Source organism: Palaemon carinicauda, chromosome 41 (assembly GCF_036898095.1).
Source record: "Palaemon carinicauda isolate YSFRI2023 chromosome 41, ASM3689809v2, whole genome shotgun sequence".
Lineage (NCBI taxonomy): Eukaryota > Metazoa > Arthropoda > Malacostraca > Decapoda > Palaemonidae > Palaemon > Palaemon carinicauda.
In genome coordinates this window covers 57271469-57296891 of record NC_090765.1, presented here as the reverse complement: position 1 = coordinate 57296891, position 25423 = coordinate 57271469, and positions in this window count along the sequence as shown.

Here is a 25423-nt window from a genome sequence, read left to right as displayed (position 1 = left end):
TGTTGGAGCCCTTGGGCTTACAGCATCCTGCATTTCCAACTAGGGTTGTAGCTTAGCAAGTAATAATAATAATAATAATAATAATAATAAACCCGAGACTTATGTCAACCTGTTCAATGAAATAAAATTTATAAAAAAAATTGAACTGTTGAAGATCCACAGATTCACTTTCCAGATTAGGAAAATCATTCTACACCTTGGTCACAACTGGAATAAAACTTCTGGAAAACAGTACTGTGTAATAGTGCGCCTTGTAATAAAGAAGGCATGGCTATTAGAATTCAATGCAATTCTGTTTTACAACTTATTCATATACCATCTAATGCTACAAGAGACTCAATTGCTGCTCGTCAGCCTGCCTATACCCACATAAATAAAATGTCGTTCTTCTGTCATTCGCCACTAAATGAGTTACAGTAGTTACCATTCTCATAACCAGATATCGGCAGCCCCCAGGGATCTGTCTTTTAGACAAGATCACTGAAGGTAGCGGTTTCCTTTTCCAAACAGATGAGAATTCAGACCATCATCAAATGTATCTATCTCCTTTAGGACTCTTCCATATGCTTTAATTTAGCTTGGCATTTCATTAAGCATAGCTATTGGGTTTATAGAATTTGGACCAAAATGTTCCGGCACTGGTAGCCTACTGGAAATGTCCCTGCCTTAAAATTTGTTGGACGGGAGTTTGAGACCCGCCAAAGCTCAGTAGTCTCCAGTAGTGTCTGCAACCTCACCATCCTTGTAAGCTAGGGATGGGGGTGGTTCGGGGATCCTATATGTCTACCTACCGAGTCATCAGTAGCCATTGTCTGGCCCTATCTCAATGGAGAGGGGTCTTGGCCACTAATCTTATGTATATATGGTTAGTCTCAGGGGATTGTCTTATCCTTACCTCTGCCACTCATGAGCAACCTTAAAAGCATGGGTCAGGGAGGCCCTTTGGCTCAAAGCTGCGACTGTGAGAAGACCCAGCAGATGTACTACAAAGTACAAGAGGTTGAACAACAAGCTAGAAGATAGTGGCAAAGGAGGAAAAGCACATGAATAAACAGTGGGTGTGTCCAAGGGATAAAGAATTCTTCAAAGACCTAATGCCCATAGTACACTGTGAGATGCACGGACGACACTAAGCCACAACAGTAAGCAGGCTTCAAGCTCCCTGTGAAATAGCTTATGTAAGTCATTTCACAGACCAATATGACACATGCTTCAAGTTCTGTCTAGTCACACTGACTATTATAAGCTACACTTCAAGCATTGTCTGGTCACACTGACCATTATGAGCTACACTTCAAGTGTTGTCTGGTCACACTAACCATTATGAGCTACACTTCAAGTGATGTATGTTCACACTGACCATTATTAGCTACACTTCAAGCGTTGTCTGGTCACACTAACCATTATGAGCTACACTTCAAGTGTTGTCTGGTCACACTAACCATTATGTGCTACACTTCAAGCGTTGTCTGGTCACACTGACCATTATGAGCTACACTTCAAGCATTGTGTGGTCACAGTGACCATTATGACCAACACTGTATAGTAATACCAGTGTATCATTCTCTTACAGTACTGCATTGATAGCCTACAGTATACAGGGGTACACAATTACCTTGTATCAAGGTTATATTTATACAGTACATGTAAATATTTCCTTGTTTTCTGCATCATTATTAATTTGTTATTTCCTTCTAGGTTTCCTTATTTTCACATTATTATTTTATCATAGGAAAGCAAACAGAACAGATTCTAATAAAAGCGCAGCAAAATAATGTGGTGGGAGAATTGATAAACAAAAATAAAAAGCAAGGTTAGATTAAAATATTCTGAGAGAGCAGAGGTATCAAAAGTAAGTGGCCAAAACCCAGTTGACATTAGATGAAATGAAGGGCCCCTCCATGGTTACTAGCAATATCTATGGTAATTACTGTGTGTACAGTATTTATTCAATACCAAGGAGAAAGAAGCAGTTTCCAACTACAGCCCTACAATAAAAATGCTACCGCTACTAAGGGAGCCCTAGATGACAAAAAAAAATTAAATGCAATACTTTATACCTCTATATCTTGTCACAAACACTATAGTGAAGGGATCTTTTAGTGTAGACCCTGAATTATCAAGTTTAGCAATGATAAACACAGCAGAAAATCTTTATTGTTAAAAAAAAAAAACCTTAGAAAGAAAGCCCGCTTTATATCGTTGCCAAGAAAACAGCTTAAGATTTGCAGAGGACATAGTTGTGTTTATTGAATCAATGGAAGAATTGATTGTAATGCTGGGATTCCTCTGTCCCAATCTCTCGAAACCTGCAAGAGAGTTCCTAGCGTATAGAGGTTTAATGGACTACCCCTAAGACAAATTATGGGTCCTTTCCTGCTTCAGCTGCACAAAGCAAAGGGCATCAACCTTCTGGAGCCCCAAAGACAATGGTCCATCTAACTTCATTTAATATTAGGGGGAAGCACTAGTTCGTCATAATAAAGGACCACTTTGTCCAAATGGGCTAATCATAGCAACATTACTGCAACTTTCTGTTCTTGTCATACAGAAAAGTTTTTCTGTCAACAATTTCCCCCTCCCTTCAATGTTGCATGAAAAAAAGAAAAGGGTATATTTCTCTGGGGTTGAGTTGCTTGTGCACAAATTGCAATAGGGAGGGGAGCTTTGAGCATTTGGAAAAGGCTTAGATGAAATATTCAGTGAATCATGCAAGGATTTAGCCTATTAAATGAAAATAAAACCTTCCCATCTCCCTTCCTAACATGCCAGTTCCTCTTGAAAAGTTCCCTTAAAGCTTACTACCTAACTTTGAGGTACCGGTACAGTAATAATGTTAACATTACCATCAACCAAGCCATGCATTTCAGGATCTAATACCTTTAGCAAGATAAAGCTATTAGGTCTTAAAATACCAATGTTAACATTCCAATAGCAATAAAATTACAGTATCTATCTTGTATCCTAATGAAATATTTATGCCTAGTTCTACAGAGTAAGCTATGACCAAGTACCCGTAATGGAAATTCAGTAAACATGGGTCAAATTTTAAGCAGAAATATAAAAAAAATCCTTAGTAATCACCTAGGCGAGGCAAATTCATGAGGCCAAGAACCAAAATTACACCATTTCACCAACAAGAGGTTCATGTATCACAAAACTATTATTACAAGCTTACATAGAGATGATTTGAGAAAAATATGAACACGATCCTTCAACAAATCTGAATAGCTAACAGGAAAACACTTCTTGATCATATCTTTTAGGAAACATCCATTGACTGGACCAACCTACTAGCATACAACTTTCAATCAAAGGAATAGCTGAATGAGACCAGCTATTTTCATGGCACTTAATGGATTTCTTCCATACTTGGACTATTTTCATGTTTGTGCCCAAAAATTTGCATACGAAGCAAAAACAAAAGGGATTTTGACGAAGGAAAAATCTACTTCTGGGCGAGGAACCTGTGTCGCCCAGTGAAATGCTCCTTAAAGCACCATTTCAAAGGTATAAATACTGCTAAATATACCAGAGAAAAAATTTGCATGGAATGCTACATATATATCCAGCTCGCTCACCCCTAAAGGGTGTCGGTATTAAAACTGGGGCGAGTGATACCACTACCAGAGATCCCTTTCCAATTAGGCCTAGACTTCTCCCTCCTCAAAATCCCCCGTTACCATGAGGTGTCGTTCATAAAATATAGCCTTGGAAAGGTCTTGGACAAAAGCCTATAACGCATTGTCCATCCTGGCATTAACTTTCTACACCCAATATCCTAAACAAGTAAAATGAGTCCAGAAATTTTCTTTGCTAAAATATTATATATGTTGGAAGTAAAAAACCATAAATTGAGCAAGAAATGTTAAGAGCAGGAATAATTTACAGTATGTAGCTGGGCCAACATCATAAAATAGACTTTACTATTGATCATAGAATGCCCACCTCTTCAAGTCTGGCCCCAATGATTGTAGTAGTTTCAAAAAGGATGGTAGAGTATGAACTATTTCTTAATAATTTTACTGAACTTTTCATAAAATTTATGGATGTGTAAACGTCGCATGAGGTTTTTAGTACAATTCGCCCAACTCGAGACATATTTTGCAAATGAAAAGTTAAGGACCCATTCTGCTTGCTAGCAAAGCATTGACATGTACTGTACCAGTAATTTCTTTCGTAGCTTTTCTTTTATTTACGTTTTCTTCAATTACCCCAGTTTTTAAGCTTTTTTATAAAGGTAATATGGAAATCTTGCATATTCTGAGGCAAATGTATACTATTGCACCCTCAGTACTTGGGCTATTCTGATGATACCTTTGTATCCATCAATTTTTTATTCATAATTGTTCGCATTTCTTTAGTGAGTCTTCATAAATCTTTAGTTCAGTTACAACTATATATTGCAGGCTACCATGTATGAAAACGCCACGACACAAGAGACTGTACTGAGGAGGTAGTACAGTAATGAAGTACAGTACAGAGTGGTATATCTTCCTCTCTGCAAAGTACTTTTCAAATAATTGCCTCTGTTATTGACACCTCTGGCAATTTTTCCAACCTAACATCCACTTTCTTCAATATTTTCAAAGCCTGGATCAAGTAATACTGTAATATTATAGTTATAAAATAGGAAAAAGAATAAGCTACACTGTGTAAAGTATATAGGTTAGATGTGGAGAAAGAAAACCTGAAGTACTGTATAGTTATAGTAATGGATTGTAAAAATGTGAAAAGCACAAGTGAATTGGGTAAGATACCTTTTTTTTTTTTTTCCTCCAGATTAAGCATTTTCAATTTGGCTTCACAGCAAAGAAAAATACCATCAAGGTAATATCACAGAGTTAATAATAGGGTTGTGGGGGCCAATATGGTAACGTCCCTGACTGGTTAATGCCAGACTTGGGTTCGAGTCCTGCTCAAATTCTACTGTTTTTTTTTTTTTTTTTGGTCGCTGTAACCTCACCATCCTTGTGAGCTAAGGATGGGGGGTTTGGGGGAGCCTAAAGGTCTATCTGCTGAGTCATCAGTAGTCATTGCTTGGCCCTCCTGGGACCTAGCTTGGATAGAGAGGGGGTCAGGGTGCTGACCATAAGTATATATGGTAAGTTTCTAGGGCAATGTCACTGTCCCTTGCCTCTGGCATTCATGAGTAGCCTTTAAACACCAATGAAAAAACATGAAGTCCAGAAGTTGTATCACACAAATGTGATACTTCAATGTGATTCTGCAGAAAGTGTAGGACAAAGTACCAAGACTAAAAATTACATGGAAAGATTCATAAAACGAGGTAATGCAAATGCATTTGACAATAGAGAATCCAACTGTGAAAACGGAACGTTTGTGTCAGAAAAATTTGAGGTAAATGGTGGTGAACAGTGAACCTCACGTAATGGGCCCTCAATGTTTATTTATGCCATGGAAGAACCTTAATTAAATCAATAAAGGGAAACTCTTAGGAGTTGCTATATTCCAATGGTATAATGCGAATAGCAAATTCAAAAGCAAGGTGTCTAAGCATGTTTAAATATTGGAAATCATAATGGAAAAATAGGATAAACTGGCATTAAGCAGAACCACCTTAAGGATGACCAGAGAGGAAGCAAAGAAAGGGAGCAGATTGTTAAGGGTCCAACAGGATTTTGCAAGCAGGTGTAGCAGTGGATTCAATGTTTATGTAGGATTATGTACAGTAAAGAATACATCATGAAGTACCATTGATGCTTAAAATGACAAAGAGATCTTTAATGCCTAGTAAAAATACCTAATGGAGAATATAGAGAAAGGTTCATGTTATAGTAATAACCCCTTGGAGATGTAAAAATTTGTTACTTTAGCAACATATTGGATTGTGAAGATGGATTTAAAAAGGCAGTACTGTAATACAAAAGCATCAAGACCCTGGACAAATAAAATAAGAATACTGTACGAAACTTCTGGTAGATACGAGTACATATCTTTAGTGTCCATAGTTTAGGGTTTTCAATGCATATAACCTATGATTTTATAAGTAGCAGAGAGACGGGCACTTGGAAAATAAAATTAAGTTCATACCATCGCCATTCTTGAAGGCTTATTCCTCACCAACTTCTACAAAGGAGTCTGGTCTTTCACTTGAGCTACAAGGGTCTAAAGTCCTCTATTGATACGACGATATTAAAGGTATGTAAAGAAAATCTTCTCCAAAAGTTCCGCTGAAAGTGGTAGATCAGGTGAGGGACACTCCGAGATATTAACATCATGAAATATTCTCCAGGTAAGAGAGTTGGCACCGATTGGGTCGCAGCACAGTTGCATGTCCATTCTCTGACAAGATTCAAGATAGTGAGGCGTGATGCGTGTCCGCCATACCGCAATTCAAAGGCGCGTCCGCCAAACTGCAGTTAAGGGGTACTTTTGCCATTGTCCCTCGCAGTGCACACGACTGGTCTTAGCGCCTTCAACTTTTACAATCTCGACACATATGTGAAGTGCTGGAACGTGCCTTATCTCATAGGGACACCTTTGTTCATCTAATTGTTTCACTGGAGGATGATGAGGTATTGCTGGTTAAACACTGTACTCCACTTACTATGTCGACTCCCAAGAGAAGCAGGATTATTGCAGTTCTTTCTGCTTTGGAGGAAGTACTGTACCCTCACAATATTGTGTGGAACGGAAGAGATGGCCTAAGTCTTTCCCTCCATTCCCCTGAGTGCTTCCCTAAGCTCATTCTTCAAAGGCCTACAAGACCAGGTACTCACCTAATTCCAACAGTGACTGACAAGTGTTCCTGATCCTCATGTCAGTACATCGTCTAAAAGTGAATGTTTAAGAGGGAGTACCATTGGTTAGGATTGATCTTAACCTTACCTCGGACTAAGAGGATGCTAAACCTTTGCTTCAATGCGCTCAATGTTATCTTAAACCAGCCTCACTGAAAGATTTATCAAATCCTTCGTCCCCATCATTTTTTCCCATTTCTGCACCGAAGGTTAGGCGAAAACGGAAGGACATCCCGGAGTGATACAAAATTCGTCGCCTTACAGTAAAGCTGGAAAATTCCCCTGCTCCTCCAACCATGTAAGAGGACTAGGGTAAACTTGACAGACTCTTCTCCAATTCTAATTGACAATCTGGCTGGAACTCTCGCAGATCTTGATTCCTCCGATCCTTAAGGAGTGGATCAACTGGAGGTTGCATAGGCAGAGCCGTAAGAGAAGTCATCTTTTCTTCGGGTTCTCGGGTGATAAGAAAGTTGAACAAACTTCATGAAGCATTTTATGCACCATATATGGTGAGGAAAACATCCATTGATGGTTTCTTCCCAGAGCCCCATAGTACTAAAAGCAGATTGAAACTTCCCTGGTCCCTAAAAGCGGTGAAGACATCCAAATCAATTCCCCCGATGCTGCCGAAACAGCAAAAATTTTAAGTGATTGAAGGGACACATCCTAACCCATTGCCTCTAGATCCTGATGTGGTGATCTTGACCCCACGGGTATCTAGCAAAAAGTTATCTCAAAAGTCAGCTGTTTTGAAGGTGGATGAAATTCCCAATTTTGAAATCACTTCCATATCAGCTTTGCAGACTTGTTCATGGCTGGATCACTGGCCAGGTACAGTATTGTATTATGCAGTTTCTGAGAACCTTTAAGATCTTAAAATCCATAAGGAATACAAAGAGCTAGTTCGATCAGTAATAACTAATACATCAATGCGCTTTCCTCCAGGGAAACTGCATTCTCAAGGGAAGGGATGCCGACGTTAATAAATTTGAGAGACAAATGACATCTAGGGATTCCTTGGCTTTCGGAAACACCCTGTTGGGACAGCGTGCGACCTTGCTCACACCTGCTGAAATTGCAGCGGTCATGGAGAAATGGGAGAAGGCAAGCCAGGCTACCTTCTTTAGGCAAGCAGCCTCAGTCGCATCCTGAAAAGACTAGGTCTTCACCTCCACAGCAAAGGCTTCTTGCTGACCCCGGCCATCCTCATTACCACAGGCCAGGCAATTCAACCCATTTGTTTTGATATCATGGACATCCCAATCGGAGGGGTCGAGAAAGAAGGGGCTCACTTTAGAGAAGGCAATCCCCTCATTCTACAGCATGTGGGGGGATGCTTGGCAAGTTGATGGACAGGGTGGCGGTTCTACAAGACAGAACCCAGGTCTAATGAGTTCCTTTGCTCCAGGTATCGCATCCCGTTTATGAACTGTTGCCCTCCATTATCTCCGACTCTGATGGAAAGGTCATTTTACTTGAAAGGGTCTACCCAAGGCCTTGTTCTGCAAGACGAGATTCAGGTTATGCTGGGGATGAACGCCATCGAAGAAGACCAAGAAGGGTCTCCGGGATTCTACAACAACTTGTTCCAGCTGGAAAAGATGATGGGAGGTTGGAGACCAGTTACACATATGTTTTGCTTCAACCTGTTCATCCTCCAGATAAGATTCAAGATGGAGACTCCCGGCACAGTCCTACAGGCAATCATACAAAACAACTTCCAGCTGTCTATATTGTAGACCTAATCCTTTCAAATTCCTATCCATCCGAAGTATAAAAAAAAAAAATAATACTGTATCTCTTTGTTCTGAAGGAAAGGCGATTCCAGTTTTGAGTAATTTTTGTCAGACTGTCTACAGCACCGCAAATCTTAACTCCTCTTCACTCTGATGTCATCATGGGCTCACGCCACGGGCGCCAGACTTATGCACTATCTGGACAACTGGTTACTGGTAGAGTCGGAATCTCAGATTTTCCCCCACAGGTTCCTTCTTCTCGAGTTTTGTCATGAACTAAACTTAAGGATAAATCTCAAGAAGATGGTTCTCAATCCCCATCATCACCTGCGGTACTTAGGCATGAATATAGATACAGTCTTAGCCAGAGCATTTCCGTCGAAAGACAAGATACTTCGGTTCAGACAGGTCGCAACTCTGTTCTTCGAGTCCAAATCCTTCAAAGCATGTCCCTGGCAGAGAATCCTGGGTCATTTTTCACATCAGGGCTAAATCTTTATCTATCACCTTTTACAGGATTTGCTGAGTTTTCCTAAAGATTGTTGTTTTGTCACCACCATATTTTCTGCTATTCTAACTAATGGTTCTTCATCCCTTCTCATCATATATAAACAGAGTAAAGTACAACAGCTTTTAGTTAAAAAAAACTTTATTAAAATGTTATTTTTATTAGTAAAATAAATTTTTGAATATACTTACCCGATAATCATGTAGCTGTCAACTCCGTTGCCCGACAGAATTCTATGGAGGGATACGCCAGCTATCACAATACTAGAAGGGGGTGTACTCACCAGCGCCACCTGTGGCCAGGTACTATAGTACTTCTTGTTGACACCTCCTCAATTTTTCCTCGGTCCACTGGTTCTCTATGGGGAGGAAGGGAGGGTCGATTAAATCATGATTATCGGGTAAGTATATTCAAAAATTTATTTTACTAATAAAAATAACATTTTTCAATATTAAACTTACCCGATAATCATGTAGCTGATTCACACCCAGGGGGGTGGGTGAAAAACCAGTGTACAAGACTAAAGGATAGCTAAGTATCCCGTATTTCATATAATCAGTTATCCACAATAACAATGAAATAATAAGTACCTGGTAAGGAAGTCGACTTGAACCGTTACTCTGCCTTTAATAAGATCGTCTTCCTTACTGAGCGCAGCGTTCCTCTTGGGAGGCTGAATCAACTCAAAGGTGCTAAAGTATACAGGGCTGCAACCCATACTAAAGGACCTCATCACAACCTTTAACCTCGGCGCTTCTCAAGAAAGAATTGACCACCCGCCAAATCAACAAGGATGTGGAAGGCTTCTTAGCCGACCGTACAACCCATAAAAAGTATTCAAGAGAAAGGTTAAAAGGTTATGGGATTATGGGAATGTAGTGGCTGAGCCCTCGCCTACTACTGCATTCGTTGTTACGAATGGTCCCAGGGTGTAGCAGTACTCGTAAAGAGACTGGACATCTTTGAGATAGAATGATGCGAACACTGACTTGCTTCTCCAATAGGTTGCATCCATAACACTCTGCAGAGAATGGCTCTGTTTGAAGGCCACTGAAGTAGCCACAGCTCTCACTTCATGTGTCCTTACCTTCAGCAAAGCAAGGTCTTCTCCTTCAGATGAGAATGTGTTTCTCTAATCAGAAGCCTGAATAGTAAGAAACTGAGTTCTTAGAACTTGGAAAAGAAGGTTTCTTGATAGCACACTATAAGGCTTCTGATTGTCCTTGTAAAGGTTAAGACCTTTTTAGATAGTACCTAAGAGCTCTAACTGGGCAAAGTACTCTCTTCAGATCATTCCCCACCAAGTTGGACAGGCTTGGGATCTCGAACGACTTAGGCCAAGGACGTGAAGGAAGCTCGTTTAGCAAAAACCGAGCTGCAAGGAACATGTAGCCGTTTCAGATGTGAAAACAATGATCCTGCTGAAGGAGTGGATCTCACTTACTCTTTTAGCTGTTGTCAAGCACACGAGGAAAAGAGTTTTTAATGTGAGGTCCTAAAAAGAGGCTGATTAGAGAGGTTCAAATCTTGATGACATAAGGAACCTTAGGACCACGTCTAGATTCCAGCCTGGAGTGGACAACCGACATTCCTTTGAGGTCTCAAAAGACCTAGGGAGGTCCTGTAGATCTTTGTTGGTGGAAAGATCCAAGCCTCTGTGGCGGAAAACCGCTGCCAACATACTTCTGTAACCCTTGATCGTAGGAGCTGAAAGGGATCTTACTTTCCTTAGATATAACAGGAAGTCAGCAATCTGGGTTACAGTGGTACTGGTTGAGGAAACTGCATTGGTCTTGTACCAGCTACGGAAGACTTCCCCTTGAGACTGATAGATTCTGAGAGTGGATGTTCTCCTTGCTTTGGCAATCGCTCTGGCTGCCTCCTTCGAAAAGCCCCTAGCTCTTGAGAGTCTTTCGAAAGTCTGAAGGCAGTCAGACGAAGAGCGTGGAGGATTGGGTGTACCTTCTTTACGTGAGGTAGACTTAGAAGGTTCACTCCTAGAGGAAGAGTCCTGGGAATGTCGACCAGCCATTGCAGTACCTCTAAGAACCATTCTCTCGCGGGCCAGAGCGGAGCCAACCAACGTCAGCCGTGTCCCTTTGTGAGAGGAGAACTTCTGAAGTACCCTGTTGACAATCTTGAACGGCGGGAATGCATACAGGTCGAGATGGAACCAATCCAGCAGAAAAGCATCCACGTGAACTGCTGCTGGGTCTGGAATCGGAGAACAATACAACAGGAGTCTCTAGGTTATCGAGGTAGTGAACAGATCTATGGTTGGCTGACCCCACAGGGCCCAAAGTCTGCTGCAAATATTCTTGAGAAGGGTCCACTCTGTGGGGATGACCTGACCCTTCCGTCTGAGGTGATCTGCCATGACATTCATACCGCCCTGAATGAACCTCGTTACCAGTTAGCTTTCGATCTTTAGACCAGATGAGTAGGTCCCTTGCGATCTAGAACAACTTCCACGAAAGAGTCCCTCCCTGCTTGAAGATGTAAGCCAGGGCTGTGGTGTTGTCAGAGTCCACCTCCACCACTTTGTTAAGCTGGAGGGACTTGAAGTTTATCAAGGCCAGAATAACCGCCAACAACTCCTTGCAATTGATGTGAAGTGTCCTTTGCTCCTGATTCCATGTTCCCGAGCATTCTTGTCCGTCCAAAGTCGCACCCCAGCCCGTGTCTGATGCGTCCGAGAGGAGACGGCGGTCGTGTTTCTGAACAGCCAAATAGACTTCCTTGAGAAGAAAGCTGTTCTTACACCACGCGAGAGAAGACCTCCTCTCTTCGGAAACAGGAACTGAGACCGTCTCTAGCGTCATGTCCTTTATCCAGTGAGCAACTAGATGATACTGAAGGGGGGGGAGGTGGAGTCTCCCTAACACGATGAACAGGGCCAGCGATGAAAGTGTCCCTGTTAGACTCATCCACTACCTGACTGAGCATCGGTTCCTTCTCAGCATGCTCTGGATGCATTCTAGGGCTTGGAAGATCCTTGGGGCCGACGGAAAAGTCCGAAAAGCTCGACTCTGAAGATCCATACCCAAGGAGACAATGGTCTGGGATGGGACGAGCTGAGACTCCTCAAAATTGACCAGGAGGCCCAGTTCCTTGGTCAGATCCATAGTCCATTTGAAAATCTCCAGACAGCGACGACTTGTGGGAGCTCTTAAAAGCCAGTCGTCTGACGGAGCCGGACACAAGATCATGGTACTGCTGCACAGTCTGTGAACTGTCAATCATGGGCAAGCGAGGAAGTACAGTGACAACCCGAATCTGTCTAGACTGTCTGGTTCGTACAGACAACTCCTTATCGGGTTGCTGAGGTTGCCGCACTGCGTCACAAGTCACTTCTGTTGGTTGTTGAACGTCTTCCCCGTGACACATTGACTCCGTAAACAAAAAATCCTCTAACAAGGACTAAGCTTGGACTGCATGTCTTGCAACACAGCTCAAGGTCTATGGGAGCAGGTGTGGTAACAGACGGGATTAGCGACTGAAGTGGAACCATTACCTTCCCTGGAAGCATGTTATGCTTAAATAAAAGTCCATAAGAGGCTATGCAGCTAAAGGCTCCCTCCAAATGACAGAGTCCTCAAGGGAATATCAGAAGGAGGGAGAAAAGAACTTTCTCATCTACAGGGACCATATCCTAGAAAAGCTAAGTTCTCTCAGTGAGGGTTCACTGGTGCAAAAGCAGCAGACTAGAAGGCAACGTTATGAAACTGCTTGACAGTCTAGTGAGTTGGCAACAACCAAAGATGTGTGACTGAGAAGCATGCGGTAAGGTATGCAGAGCATGTTGTATGCAGAGTATGCTGTATGCAGAGCATGCTGTATGTAGAGCATGTTGTATGCAGAGCATGCTGAATGCAGAGCATGCTGTATGCAGAGCATGTTGTATGCAGAGCATGCTGAAAGCAGAGCATGCTGTATGCAGAGCATGTTGTATGCAGAGCATGCTGTATGCAGAGCATGCTGTATGTAGAGCATGTTGTATGCAGAGCATGCTGAATGCAGAGCATGCTGTATGCAGAGCATGTAGTATGCAGAGCATGCTGTAAGCAGAGCATGCTGTATGTAGAGCATGCTGTAAGGTAAGCAGAGCGTGTGCATGGCGTTTAACATTTCTCAGAAATTCCATGACCAGTGCTAGAGTGCTTTATGCATGCTTGCATGGGGTTTAAATATCAACATAATATTTACCTTACATTCATAACTCATGATTCATATTTTTTGCCATATTCTGCTATATTGTTAAAAATATATTGTAAGGAATACAAATATATTTTTATAAGTAATACAAATAACCTCCATTATCATAAGGTTTGAAAATGGAGGTAAGGTATGCTGAACAGCAGAGTCAGAACGAGCTGGAACAACAATAGTTGTGGTTTCCTCTTCAAGACTCTGTTGAGGGAACACCTGAGGCTCAGTCTGCAAAGGCTGATCAAAGGAAGTAGCAGAAGGTAGGCGCATGGGTGGAGGAGGCTGACTCCTGGCATGAGTGGCTGAACCCAAGGGTTGCGCTTGCTGAGCGGTTGGCGGAAGCGGAGTAGCAAGTTCCTGTTCCTGTGGTGTGAGCGGAGCGCGATGAGGTAGAGGCTGCGCAGAACAAGGTAAATGTCTCGCAAGCTGAGGCTCCTGAGGCGCAAGGCTAAGATGTAGTGGTGCTTGCCTTGTGGAGGGTTGAGCTCGCTGCAGCGAGAGCTGAGGAGACTGACTCAAGGACGGGAGAGGTTGTTGTACCTCAACCGAGTGTTGCATCACTGGTGGAGCAGCAAGTGGAGGCGGAGGAAGAGAGGTATAATCCTCCTGATCCCATTGTAAAGGTTGCCTTAAAGAAGGCGGAGGCTGAACACCACTGGGAACAGCAAACTCAGAACGTGGCTCAACATCGTACGCCTGGCAGACGTGGCTCAACATCGTACGCCTGGCAGGTGGTACTGCGATCAGGCGGAGCGAGCGCAGGCGGAGGGAGTGTAGGCGGAGGCGGAGGCGCAACACTCTCAGCCCGACACTCACGCATCAAGACCGAAAGTTGTGACTGCATGGACTGCAGTAGAGTCAACTTGGGGTCGGCAGACACTAAGGTCTGCTGAGGTAAAGCCTTAACAGCAGAGATCTGTTGCGGCAGAACCTTACTCCTCTTAGGCGGAGTGCATTCAACTGATGACTGAGGAGAGTCAGAGCTAACCCAATGACTGCATCCGGGTTGTTGAACTCTAACTTCGTACGTCTGGCATAGGTCTGGACTTTATGTTTAAGAGGTCTTGAGACCTGAGACCAGCGTTTTCTCCCCTAAATTTCTTCTGCAGACGAGCAAAATAAGGGCTCAATCGTCTGCGGGTGGGAGTGACGGTCTCGGTAAGACACGCCCACAACCACCGAGGATACTTCTGTGCGCCGATCAAGGCCTGCTGAACCCTTATGCCCTTCGACATTGCTTCTCCCCTGGGCTTGGGAGCTTGCAAGAGGTCCCGGACTGGGAGAACGACTGGCGCGCACAGAAGTACCCTCACGCACAACACTGACACACTTTGCGCTAATCACTTATCACTTTGATTTTCTGTTTGCACTTATTTCACTGAACTCGAAACTTTAAGTGGTTTGTACCTGAAACACGCAATTCTATCCTTTCTCAAAAGTTAGTAATTGCGAAAACAGAATTACAATGTAACAGAAAAATCTAATGAAAGATAAATAATTCAGTGGCTGGAAAGAGACTAAACACTAGATCACTCTAGAAACGTTTACCTTCTTCCCCTAAAGAGACTAGGGAGAAGAGCAAAAACGATAACAACGTTACTTGCTTGAATGAAACGTTTATCCTCCTCTTTCTCCCTCCGTCTCTATCTCTCTCTCTCTCTCTCTTGACTTAGAACCTGAGAGAAGAGCCCAATCATATATATCGTTAAAACATATTATTGTTAAAGGAAAAAACTGAAATATTTCCCAAAATGAAAAGTTCCTTTATTAGGATTAAAACCATTAAGTTAAGAAAGAATGAACAAAACGCTAGACACGGTTACTCTTACTGCAACGTGAAACCGTGAAAATTCTTTCTCTATCGTAACGATAGAGCGCAAGTTGAACGTTCTGAACGTCAACAACTGCAGAGACAAAACAAAACGTTAGTTCAACTTTGAAAACAGTACGAGACTATCAAAGAAATTCTTTCAAACTCTGTGGCGGAAATAGCAAAATATGTTAACAGGTAAAACCGAAATGACGGGCTCATTGTTAATTAACTTCGGTACCAAGAAAAGACCGCCTACTATTAGGAAGGTCGAATATAAACAAATATAAAAATTAATTTTAATAAGTTTATAATAAAAGGAAGTTAATCGAAGACGCCTATAAGAGGCGGAGATATAAAATCAATCTATAACTTTTGTTAAGCAAAATTAAGAAAGAGAGTCTATACTCTCTTAGACACCAACACTTCCGTCTAAGGGAAGGGTCGGCCATTAAAGGTGAAAGAGAGTTCATACTCTCTTCGTCACCATAATTTTCAAATTAATTCCAAAAGCTAACTAAGCTAATATAGAAGGTTCCAGTAAAGCGACAGCCGAAATCAAAGAGAAATACTTCACCAAAATCGTGAAAATACTCCAAGAACATAAGCGTATCCCAGAACGTCTTGCCGGAAGCACGACAGAGGAAAAATTGAGGAGGTGTCAACAAGAAGTACTATAGTACCTGGCCACAGGTGGCACTGGTGAGTACACCCCCTTCTAGTATTGTGATAGCTGGCGTATCCCTCCATAGAATTCTGTCGGGCAACGGAGTTGACAGCTACATGATTATCGGGTAAGTTTAATATTGAAAACTGGTTATTCATTGGTGCCTCAAAACTGTAGAGGTATTGCCACACCCCAGAATGCAACAGTAACTGACAAAATTGCTATACTGGAGGGTGTCCCTTTACCTCACCAAGTAAAAATTGGTGACATGGGTAAGAAGTAAACAGCATAGGCTAACAATGCACAATACGACAGCTCCCTTCGCTATCCAGGTGTACAATCAGCAAAAATAAAATGAGAGGGGTTAGAATGAGCAATATAAATATGGTACATCAAGGTCAGGTCACTTACATGAAATGCTTACCAGACTATAATCACTAATGACTGAACACATAGGCGGGGAGCGCACTCAGAATAACATGAGAGAGGTTTATAAACTAGAACAAGAATTATACAGTATAGTACAAGGTAGCAAGAACCTATACAAGACACAACTAACCTAAGCCTAAAGTAAACCTGGCCATATATCTAAATGAAATATATCAACCAAAATCAACTTAACCTAATAACTGTAAAGGTAATGGAAAACAAAGCCTAATTCAGAAGGCATGCTTAACTCTCACAAACTTAACCTATAATATACACAGGTAATCCAGAGTATAGCACAAAAAGCCAAAACTTCATGCCTTGGTAGACAGTATAAGGTTGATATTCAAAACCTAATGCTCAGACTTGTAGTCTGATTTGAGATTTTTGTCTCTAGAATGCAGCTGAGGCTTAAACATGAGTTTATCATCAAATACTGTACTCCAAGGCCTCACCTATTTGAAGAGAAAAACTACAAAAAAAAAAAAAAAAAAAAAACACTGTTCTTTTTGGAAATACCGGTACCATTTATGTAAGACAATAAACCTCAATGGTTCTAAATATTATTCGAGCTGTTCCTATTGTTAATTGGGACTGTGGTTTCTATGTATTATAATCTTCACAAGAAGTTCTTAAAACTTTTTTGCGGCATTTCTGAAGCCCCCTAGCCAGCTATCAACGGTATGTAAGGCAGCAAAAATAATAACACTCCTCGCAGGAGGACAACCCAAACACTCTTCCCAGTCCTTACTGCCTCAAATACCAAATCCTTTAAACCCTTCATGATCTCATCCCTTACTTAATAGATTTCAGGTCAGTAGCTGCTGATATTACCATCTGTTCCAGATTCACAGTCCCCTTGGGTGGTCCAAGAGCAGACATGAATAAAATGGTAGGAATTGAAGCGCCAGGTAATGACTCTAGAGATAAAGATAGAAACAAAAAAAAATTTTCTTCACACCTTCCTGATCCTGCAACATTGTGCATACTCTAAGCTTGCACTTTATTCTAACTCACCCTGAACTTAATCTCAGAGTAAAAGGAACACTATACATATCTGTTTATCAAAATCACATCATCTTGTGTAGTCTATGAAATAGAAAAGGGTCTATTTCAACGGATGGCATGAGCTTACCGTTGGGTCCACACTAATTAAGGCAAAAGATTCCTCCTTTTTCCTAAGACACTCTGGAAGTAAAACACATAAATAACTGTGGAATTAGTTCTCCCAAGTTATCCAATGATAAAGTAAGCAAAGGAATATGAGTGCAAATACTTGACTAACTTTATCCCAGAAAGAAGATTAGTGAGTAAAGTAACCGATAAAGTAATAAAGGTTAAAAACAATTACTCCTCTCTGAAGGTATGAAAAAACTTCTAAACACAGATTAACAGGGCATGGAAATAACAACTTAGTTGAAGGATGTCCACATAGACAAATTTAATACTGAACTGTACATTCTTGCTTTATTCAACAATCAGCATCTCCTTCAAACCTAATAATCCAGCGAAGCTGTTAGAGAAAAAGATAGAGAGAGAGAGGCAGAGAATTAAATGGCGAGATGAGGTGAAGGATATCATGGAGAGAAGAGGTTTGATGGAACAGGATGCCTGTGATAAAAGGCATTGGAGAGGACACATCAAGCAACTGACCCCTTAAATGTAGGGATCACGGTGGGAAAGGAGTCCTGCTGCCTGGCCTATGAAGGTGAATAATATAGGCTAGAGTTGACAAGGGAGATAAGTAGAGTAAATGCGTTCATTGGCCTGTATTTCCAGTGTGAATAAATTCTAAGTATCATTTAATGATTACGTTATCTGTAGTACATAACACTCTTATAAATCACTTCTGACCAACCAGTGATTCATGTGTTATAGCTGCAAAATATACCTAACAATATAACATTCTTGATATACTGTATACAGTGTGTAGGACCAATTGTAGAAGCCAATCCTTAAAAACTAGGATGTGTGTTTTCTCCCTACAAACTATTGGGATAGTAAGATAAAAGTCTGGTGTCAGCAAGCACCTAACACTGGTTGGACTAACAAACTTCCTCTGATATCCGTTCACTAAAACGTCTTATGAATGAAAATTGAAAACAGTCTCGTATTGACCACAAGTTAGGGCATATGTCTTGTTATCCTACATTGAGGAGTGTAGTGAAACTCTGTGGGAGACCATCTGAACAGCACAAAAGCTCTCTCCCACCCAAATTTCCCCGTTTCAAGTTATTTTCCCAAACTTTAAAAAAAAAATTGCTTTTAAATCTTACAGGAATATATTTGTAACAGGCTTACATTTGTTTGTGGAAATTATTTTTACAATTATGAACAGCAAGTCAAGGCCTTATATTTACCTGACATGTTGTGCAACAACAAAAATTGGCCTAGTGAGAAGGCATGATGAAGAAAATCACCTAACCACATACTAAAGGTATTCATGATTTTGCCAGATCAATGGGTAGAGCCAAATCCGGAAATATATTCAATATGGTTGTGCATGATGGCACATCCTTCTTCTTACTATACTTTGGGTATGAAGTAAGAATAAAAGAAATCGGAACAGGTAAAGGAAAGCCCCTGTTAGTGCAAGACAAGGCATCTTTGCCAAGTGATGTAAAGCATTTTAGGGAGTTCACACCTAGAATGCATTACTTTACTTTAACCCTTTTACCCCCAGGCTATTTGGAACTTTCCAACCCTTAACCCCCAGGGTTTTTTTTTTCAAGCACATTTTTCAGTAAATTTTTTTAAATTGCTCTAACAGCCTTAATTTTCGTCATAGAGAGGTCAGGTTGGTCTCATTCTCTTGGAAAATGCCTGAAGTTTCTCAAAAATTTGTCAAAAATTTGTCAAAAATGTGCAAAAAAAAATGTAAATAGCAGTTTTTTGCAAGAACATACCGGTACGTCCATAGGGGTAAAGGGATGAGTTTTGTGAAACGTACCAGTACGTCCTTTGGGGGTAAAAGGGTTAAGGACTGCTTATCTGGTCCCGTACAGAAAGGGAACCCTACTCTCTACAGGACCTCCGCGGTCGTTTTATGATGTTCATTCAGGAGCATTTAACATTTCACAATGCGTATTGTTCGCTTACCATTTGATCATCACTGTCAAAACACTCGCCGAATAAGAAAGTCTTCAGTTTCCTCTTAAAAGCCTTAATATCTTCAATTATTCAGATGTCTCATGGGAGCCTATTGTATAGTCTTGGGCTGCCTATTTAAAGGCTCTAGACCCTATGGTAGACATGTATCTAGTTCTAATACAAATCTAGCCATGGTCAATTTATAGATTCAAAAGGGCAAATCCTGCCTGATTTAACCCTTTCAGTGCCTGTGGTGAATTTAACAAAACTTCTGATGTAGTAGAATCTTTCAAGACCTTTGCTTGTTGACATTCATTGGAATGTTTCCTTGAGACTTTCCCAATGAAATACCAACTTATTGTTGTTTTGAGTGATTTCAAAAGATGTTTATTTTTTCCAAATTTTGACTAATTAACCAGAGGCAGTGAAAGGCTTAAGTAGGAAAGTGTTGCAAGTGAAGTTTGCTTAGGTTATTTTAGTGTTGAGTTATCTTTACTTTCTCCGGCAATTACCTATATATCTGACACAAGAATGAAAGAGCACGGTATGAGTGCATTTCATTATCATCATTGCACTAATCTTCCCTCTTTCTTAAGTCACACAAAGACATCGGTTTTTCAAAGTGACCCCTTATGCAACGTTATGTACAGTTGAGAGCAAACACAAACAAGATTGGGTTACTGCATCAATGACCTTAAACCATATACAGTCTATGATGATTTAAGCTGGAAATAAACTTACTCTTATATTGTGGCTGTCCGTCATAGGAAATGAAGATAATTCCATGTTCCTCAGTAGAAAATGAGGGACGAGGTGCTTGCACAGCGAAATCATTAAGTAAAGATGAAAGCTTAGGCGAAGGTATAAACTCACAAATATCACACTGGCCTAGCAAGGGAAATCCTCAGCAACCTAACCTAACGGGGAACCACGCTAGAGTATTATCATATGTTTGCATGACATTCACTGTTTATTGTCACCAGAGAAGCGCCCAAAGCCTTAGTCTCAAGAAACTAACCCAAATGCCAGTGGAGCCACTACTGTACTTAGTTCAGGCCACATCTGTACTGGAATTATATACAATTTTATAGACATCTAACCACCAGAACTTTTTTGAAAAGCTAAGACCCCAGTTATTCTGGATGACGAGACATCATAAAAAAAATGATGGAGTAGCCACCCTTTTAGGTGGATTTGAAGCATTGAAGAGTCACTTAGCCCTGTACATCAACATCTTACATTCCTGTCATCGGGCTTACGACCCTCCAAGACCTCACAATACATTTTTATCAACAATTAATGTTTTGGCCACAGAAATCTGATCTTCTTTCCTAGTATGTTCAAATACTTTCCGTTCAGTTTATAATCATTGTCTGATACATTTTAACCACACAGCTAGGCCTATGACCTATAGGTTGATATTTTTTTAACCACATAGGCCTATGCTCTACGGTCTTTTTACATGCATTACTGTATATGCCAGCCTGGTAGCCTAATCAAGTTTTGGTAACTTGGTAATTACCTATCCTTATGAATTGATGCTATCATGAGCCAAAAATACATGTAAGATCACTTTAATCCTTTTTATCTCAACTTCTTGCCAAAATATTTGGCTCTATGGCCCCAGGCCTCTTTGAGGGCATTTTACGAAACTCTTTTTTTAGCAAGAAAATACTTGAAACAGGACTGTACTGTATATCTAGGCCTAAATAAATACAGTATCCTTTTCACTGATGTATAATTTTACATATTTAGTACAATTTCCATAAGCATAAATAATGAAAGAGAAAATATTGGTAATAACTGAATGATGCCGAAGGGAATACAGTACTGTACAAAATGGATTTTGAGCGAAGCGAAAAATCTATTTTTGGGTGAGGTAGCCATGTCGTCCTGATGGAAGTTCCTTCGATGGTAGCTTCCTAGGTATATTTGACTACAGTGGATATTCCCAGAGAATTAAACTAAAGGTTTCCAGAATTCTAACTTCTGGCGCGAGTACCCTTAAGGTTGTCCTTTAGGGTATCGTATAATAACAGGGGACGTATTCTTGACACGCCACATAGCTATGTGCACCCCACATAGCGTTTACGCTTCGAGGGGGGAATCAGTGGCAAGATATAGGAGCCGCCGTTACAAAGTTCTCCTCCTCTGTTACTGTTATGGGCACTCGGATGACGTCATATGCGTCGGCCATCTTGCTGACGTCATTCCCGCCCGCCAACTCCATTTCTTTTAGCGTTAAGACCAGCCCCCAAGATACAGTAAGATCGGGAGGGGGCCTGCCAAGGCCTTATAGAGAACAAAGGGCAGGTCCATCAGGACGACATGGCTATCTCACCCAAAAAAGGGATTTTAACGAAGGAAAAATCTATTTCTGGGAAGAGGCCTGTAACGCCCGGTGAAAAGGTCCTTCTTTACACTTTCCTAATATAAATCTTCCAAATATACTAGAGAAAGATAAAAGCATGGAATGCAGAGGTTACAACCCTCGCGCGATCACCTTGTAGGTCGTCCTGATGGAAGTGTGCCAGAGCATTAATGTATCATGGATTTTTTCCCCTCAGTAGTGCCTTCAACTTCTAGACAATATTCCTTTGGTCTTATGACCTAAGAGACCTATGACATTACTGGTATATGTTGTTTCAGCTGAGCATGTACTATGTTACTGCTTCCTGCCCCCCTACAGGGAAGAGTCCCCATTGGACTCTGGAAAGTCTCGAAGTTGCATGGTAAATGGAACCCACCCAGCATCAAGAAGTACCTGCCGGTCCCAGAGCGAGGTAATAGATAGAGTATGTATCACGTGTTGGAACGAGTTACACCAGGCTAGATGGGTTTGTTTAAGCGTAGGAACGATAAAATTCTATTGTTCAAGTACCTTATACAGAGTAGAGAGATAATTATACTCACAAACAGATTTTATTATAATGTTAGGGCGAAATAAGATGCACGAAAACAATAAATCCATTTATTAACAATAAATGAGAATTAGCGTACATAAAATATAATGTAAAGCTGTAATTAAAGATGCAAATAAGTTACATAGACTTGGAACATAGGCAGAAATGATCGTGGTACCTGAAAAGGAAACTTACCACCACACATGTCGATTCCATAGGAATTGTAATGTCTTTCTGAAAATGTCTTTATATACACTTTGTGTTGTAAACACGTGGCACAAGTGTTTAGTCTATGTAACATCACCTCGGTATATTAGAATAGTCTGTAGTGTCACCATGGTAACAAAAATTTCACTATGTTGCGCACTAGTGACAACACAGTCACTCTTAGAGTTAGAGTCCCATATAACTCACTGTTCTTCGCAGCACTAAGCTGCAGGTTTTAGCACACTACCTGCAGCTACCACAAAGTGTTTCACTTCCTGCACCTGCTTCGCATAGTGTTTAAAAAACACTCTGGATGACTTCCATCCTGTAAACGAGCGAAGACTCTCGAAATTCATTGATTGGAAGAAATTCAAGGAATAGGCGACTTTCCTGGGATCGTGACCTGCGGGTGTACTGTCAGGATCCGCTCTGCGAATGAAGTAGGTGATCTTTGCCCTTAGTTGTTTCAGTGACAAGTCGGAACCCGATGTTTCCCCTTTAAAGAGCTGTCCTCCACCGAAGTCTGAAGTTCTTCGAAGATAGACCTTTAGACTCTCCACTGGACACAGGGAGATATCTTCCTTCAGAGGCCAGATTCTCTAGGGACCCCATCTCTTAGTGGGTAGCTCGTTCTTGGCTAGAAACTTTGGGTCAGGAAAGAGGGTGAGTTCGCCTGTTTCTGCGAACTGAATCTGGCCATCTTCCCTTGATAATGTCACAATTTCACTGACTAGCCCCCGAGGCTAAAGCAAACAAGAAAATCCCTTTCTGAGTTAAATCTTTCAGAGGGCAAGTCTCAGTGTTCAAACCTGAGGCAAAACGAAGCATCTTGTCAAGAGACTAGGAGATAGGTCTCGGAGGGGCTGCAGGTCTGAGTCTAGCGCATGCCTTCGGCAACTTGTTGAAAATTTCGCTGGACAGGTCTATTTGGAAGGCGTATAGTAAGGGTCTTGTCAGGGCCGATTTGCACGTGGAAATCGTGTTGGCCACTAAGCCTTGTCCATGAAGGTGAATGAAGAAGGACAAGCAGAAATCCATCGATATTTCTGTAGGATTTCTCGCCTTGACAAAGGCCACCTACTTCTTCCAAGATGACTCATATTGCCTAATGGTAGATTTTGTTTTATATTCCTCTAAGAAGTCTAAGCTTTCTTTCGAGATCCCAAACTTCTTCTTGACGACTAATGAGAGAAAATCATGAGATGAAGGTTTTGGGTTTTCTGTAATGAAGCGAAGACAGTCGACTTCTGAACTTGTTGGGACAGAACTGGGTCCGGCAAGGGAATTAGCTTCGGTTGTAATTCCAGGATCAATGGGAACCAGTTGCTCCAAGGCCACTTGGGAGCCACTAGGGCTGCTATTCCTTGAAAGGATCTCAGCTTGGGGAGGACCTTTAGCAGAAGGTTGGGTGGAGGGTAAATCTTGGTCCATCTGTTCCGCTTGGGGGTCCTCGTATGGGGCCACATAGTGAGGAAGTTTCTTGTTGTCCGCTCGTTGCGAAGAGGTCGATCTGTAGTTCCGGGACTTGGTGAGAGATGAAGGAGAATGAGTCTGCGTCTAGGGACCATTCTTACTATCGGAGCTATTCTGGATAGAGCATCCGCCGTCACATTGCGGAATCCTTGAAGGTGAACTGCTGAGAGGTGCCATCTTTTCTTCTCCGCCAGACGGAAGATGGGCAACAACACTTGGTTGAGTTGGGGCGATCTTGAGCCCTGACGATTCAGAAATCTGACCACTACGTCGCTGTCCAGAGTCAGTCGTATGTGGACTAAGGGACATGGGGACAGCCTCTTCAATTTGAGAAAGACTGCCATGGCCTCCAAGATGTTGATGTGAAACGTCTTGAATAGAGGAGACCACGTTCCTTGAACTTGACGTTGATGGGAGTGGCCACCCCCATCCTTCTAGCGATGCATCCGTATGGATGACGACCAAGGGTGGAGGTAGTTGCAGAGGTACCGATCTCCTGAACTTCTTGGCCTCCAACCATGGCTTGAGGAGTGATCATAGCCGAGACGGTAGTGGTCTCTTGAGATCTCTTTGAGCGTTTGATGCGTATCTTCTCCAGACTCCCGATGCATCTTTTAGCTGTGCTCTTAGCACTGGGTCTGTCACTGAAGCGAACTGGAGGGAGCCGAGCACCCGTTCCTGTTGTCGTCTTGAAATCCGTTTGGATTTCAGAAGTCTCTTGACAGACCTCGCTATTTCCTTCCTCTTCTTTAGCGGAATGGAAAGACGGTGTAACTGGAGGTCCCAATGTATGCTACTGCTTCCTTGGAATACAAAATCTACAATAAGGATTTTAATCAACTTAAAGAGGAAAAAATAATACTTGAAAATTAAAGAATGAAATGTTAAATTTTGTTTTACTTGGAAATTTAATAACTTGAAAGATTCATGTAAATGCAAATTGAAGATTGCCATGCATAATTCCTCAAGTGTAATCTTGTAAGTACAATACTAGTGTAAGTAATGTACAATGCACAATTTAAAAAAAAAAAAAATCTCATATTTACAAGCCACAGTCCCACTTGGGCTACTAGCAACAGAAAACTTCTATTTCTACAAGTAGGCCTAGGCCTAGTATGGCTATCATTTTGTCTTTAAAATCATTTATCAAATTACTCTTAAATTTTGTAGCATTTTGTTTACAAAGAGACATTAGGGCTATGACAACACAGGGTTAATATAGGCTACCACACCACATAGGATCTTGACCCACACATGTAAATGAGATGAACGAAAAGATGCATAGGCCTAATAGTCCAGTCAAATATAATACTGTACATTATAGTATATAAAGAACAGTACAGATGGATCTCAACCGTTGGTAAGTCAAATTTTTTTAATTTTGGCCAAGGGTAGGCCTAACCTGAACCCAAGCCTATGATTCTCAGCTACAAAGTCCACAAATAGTCGGGTTTCATGTGAAATAGATATTAGCTTATTAATTTATCATTATTACTTGATAAGCTACAACCCTAGTTGAACAAGCAGGATGCTATAAGCCCAGGGGCTCCAACAGGGAAAATAGCCCAGTGAGGAAATGAAGCAAGGAAAAATAAGATATTTTAAGAACAGTAACATTAGTTTTTAT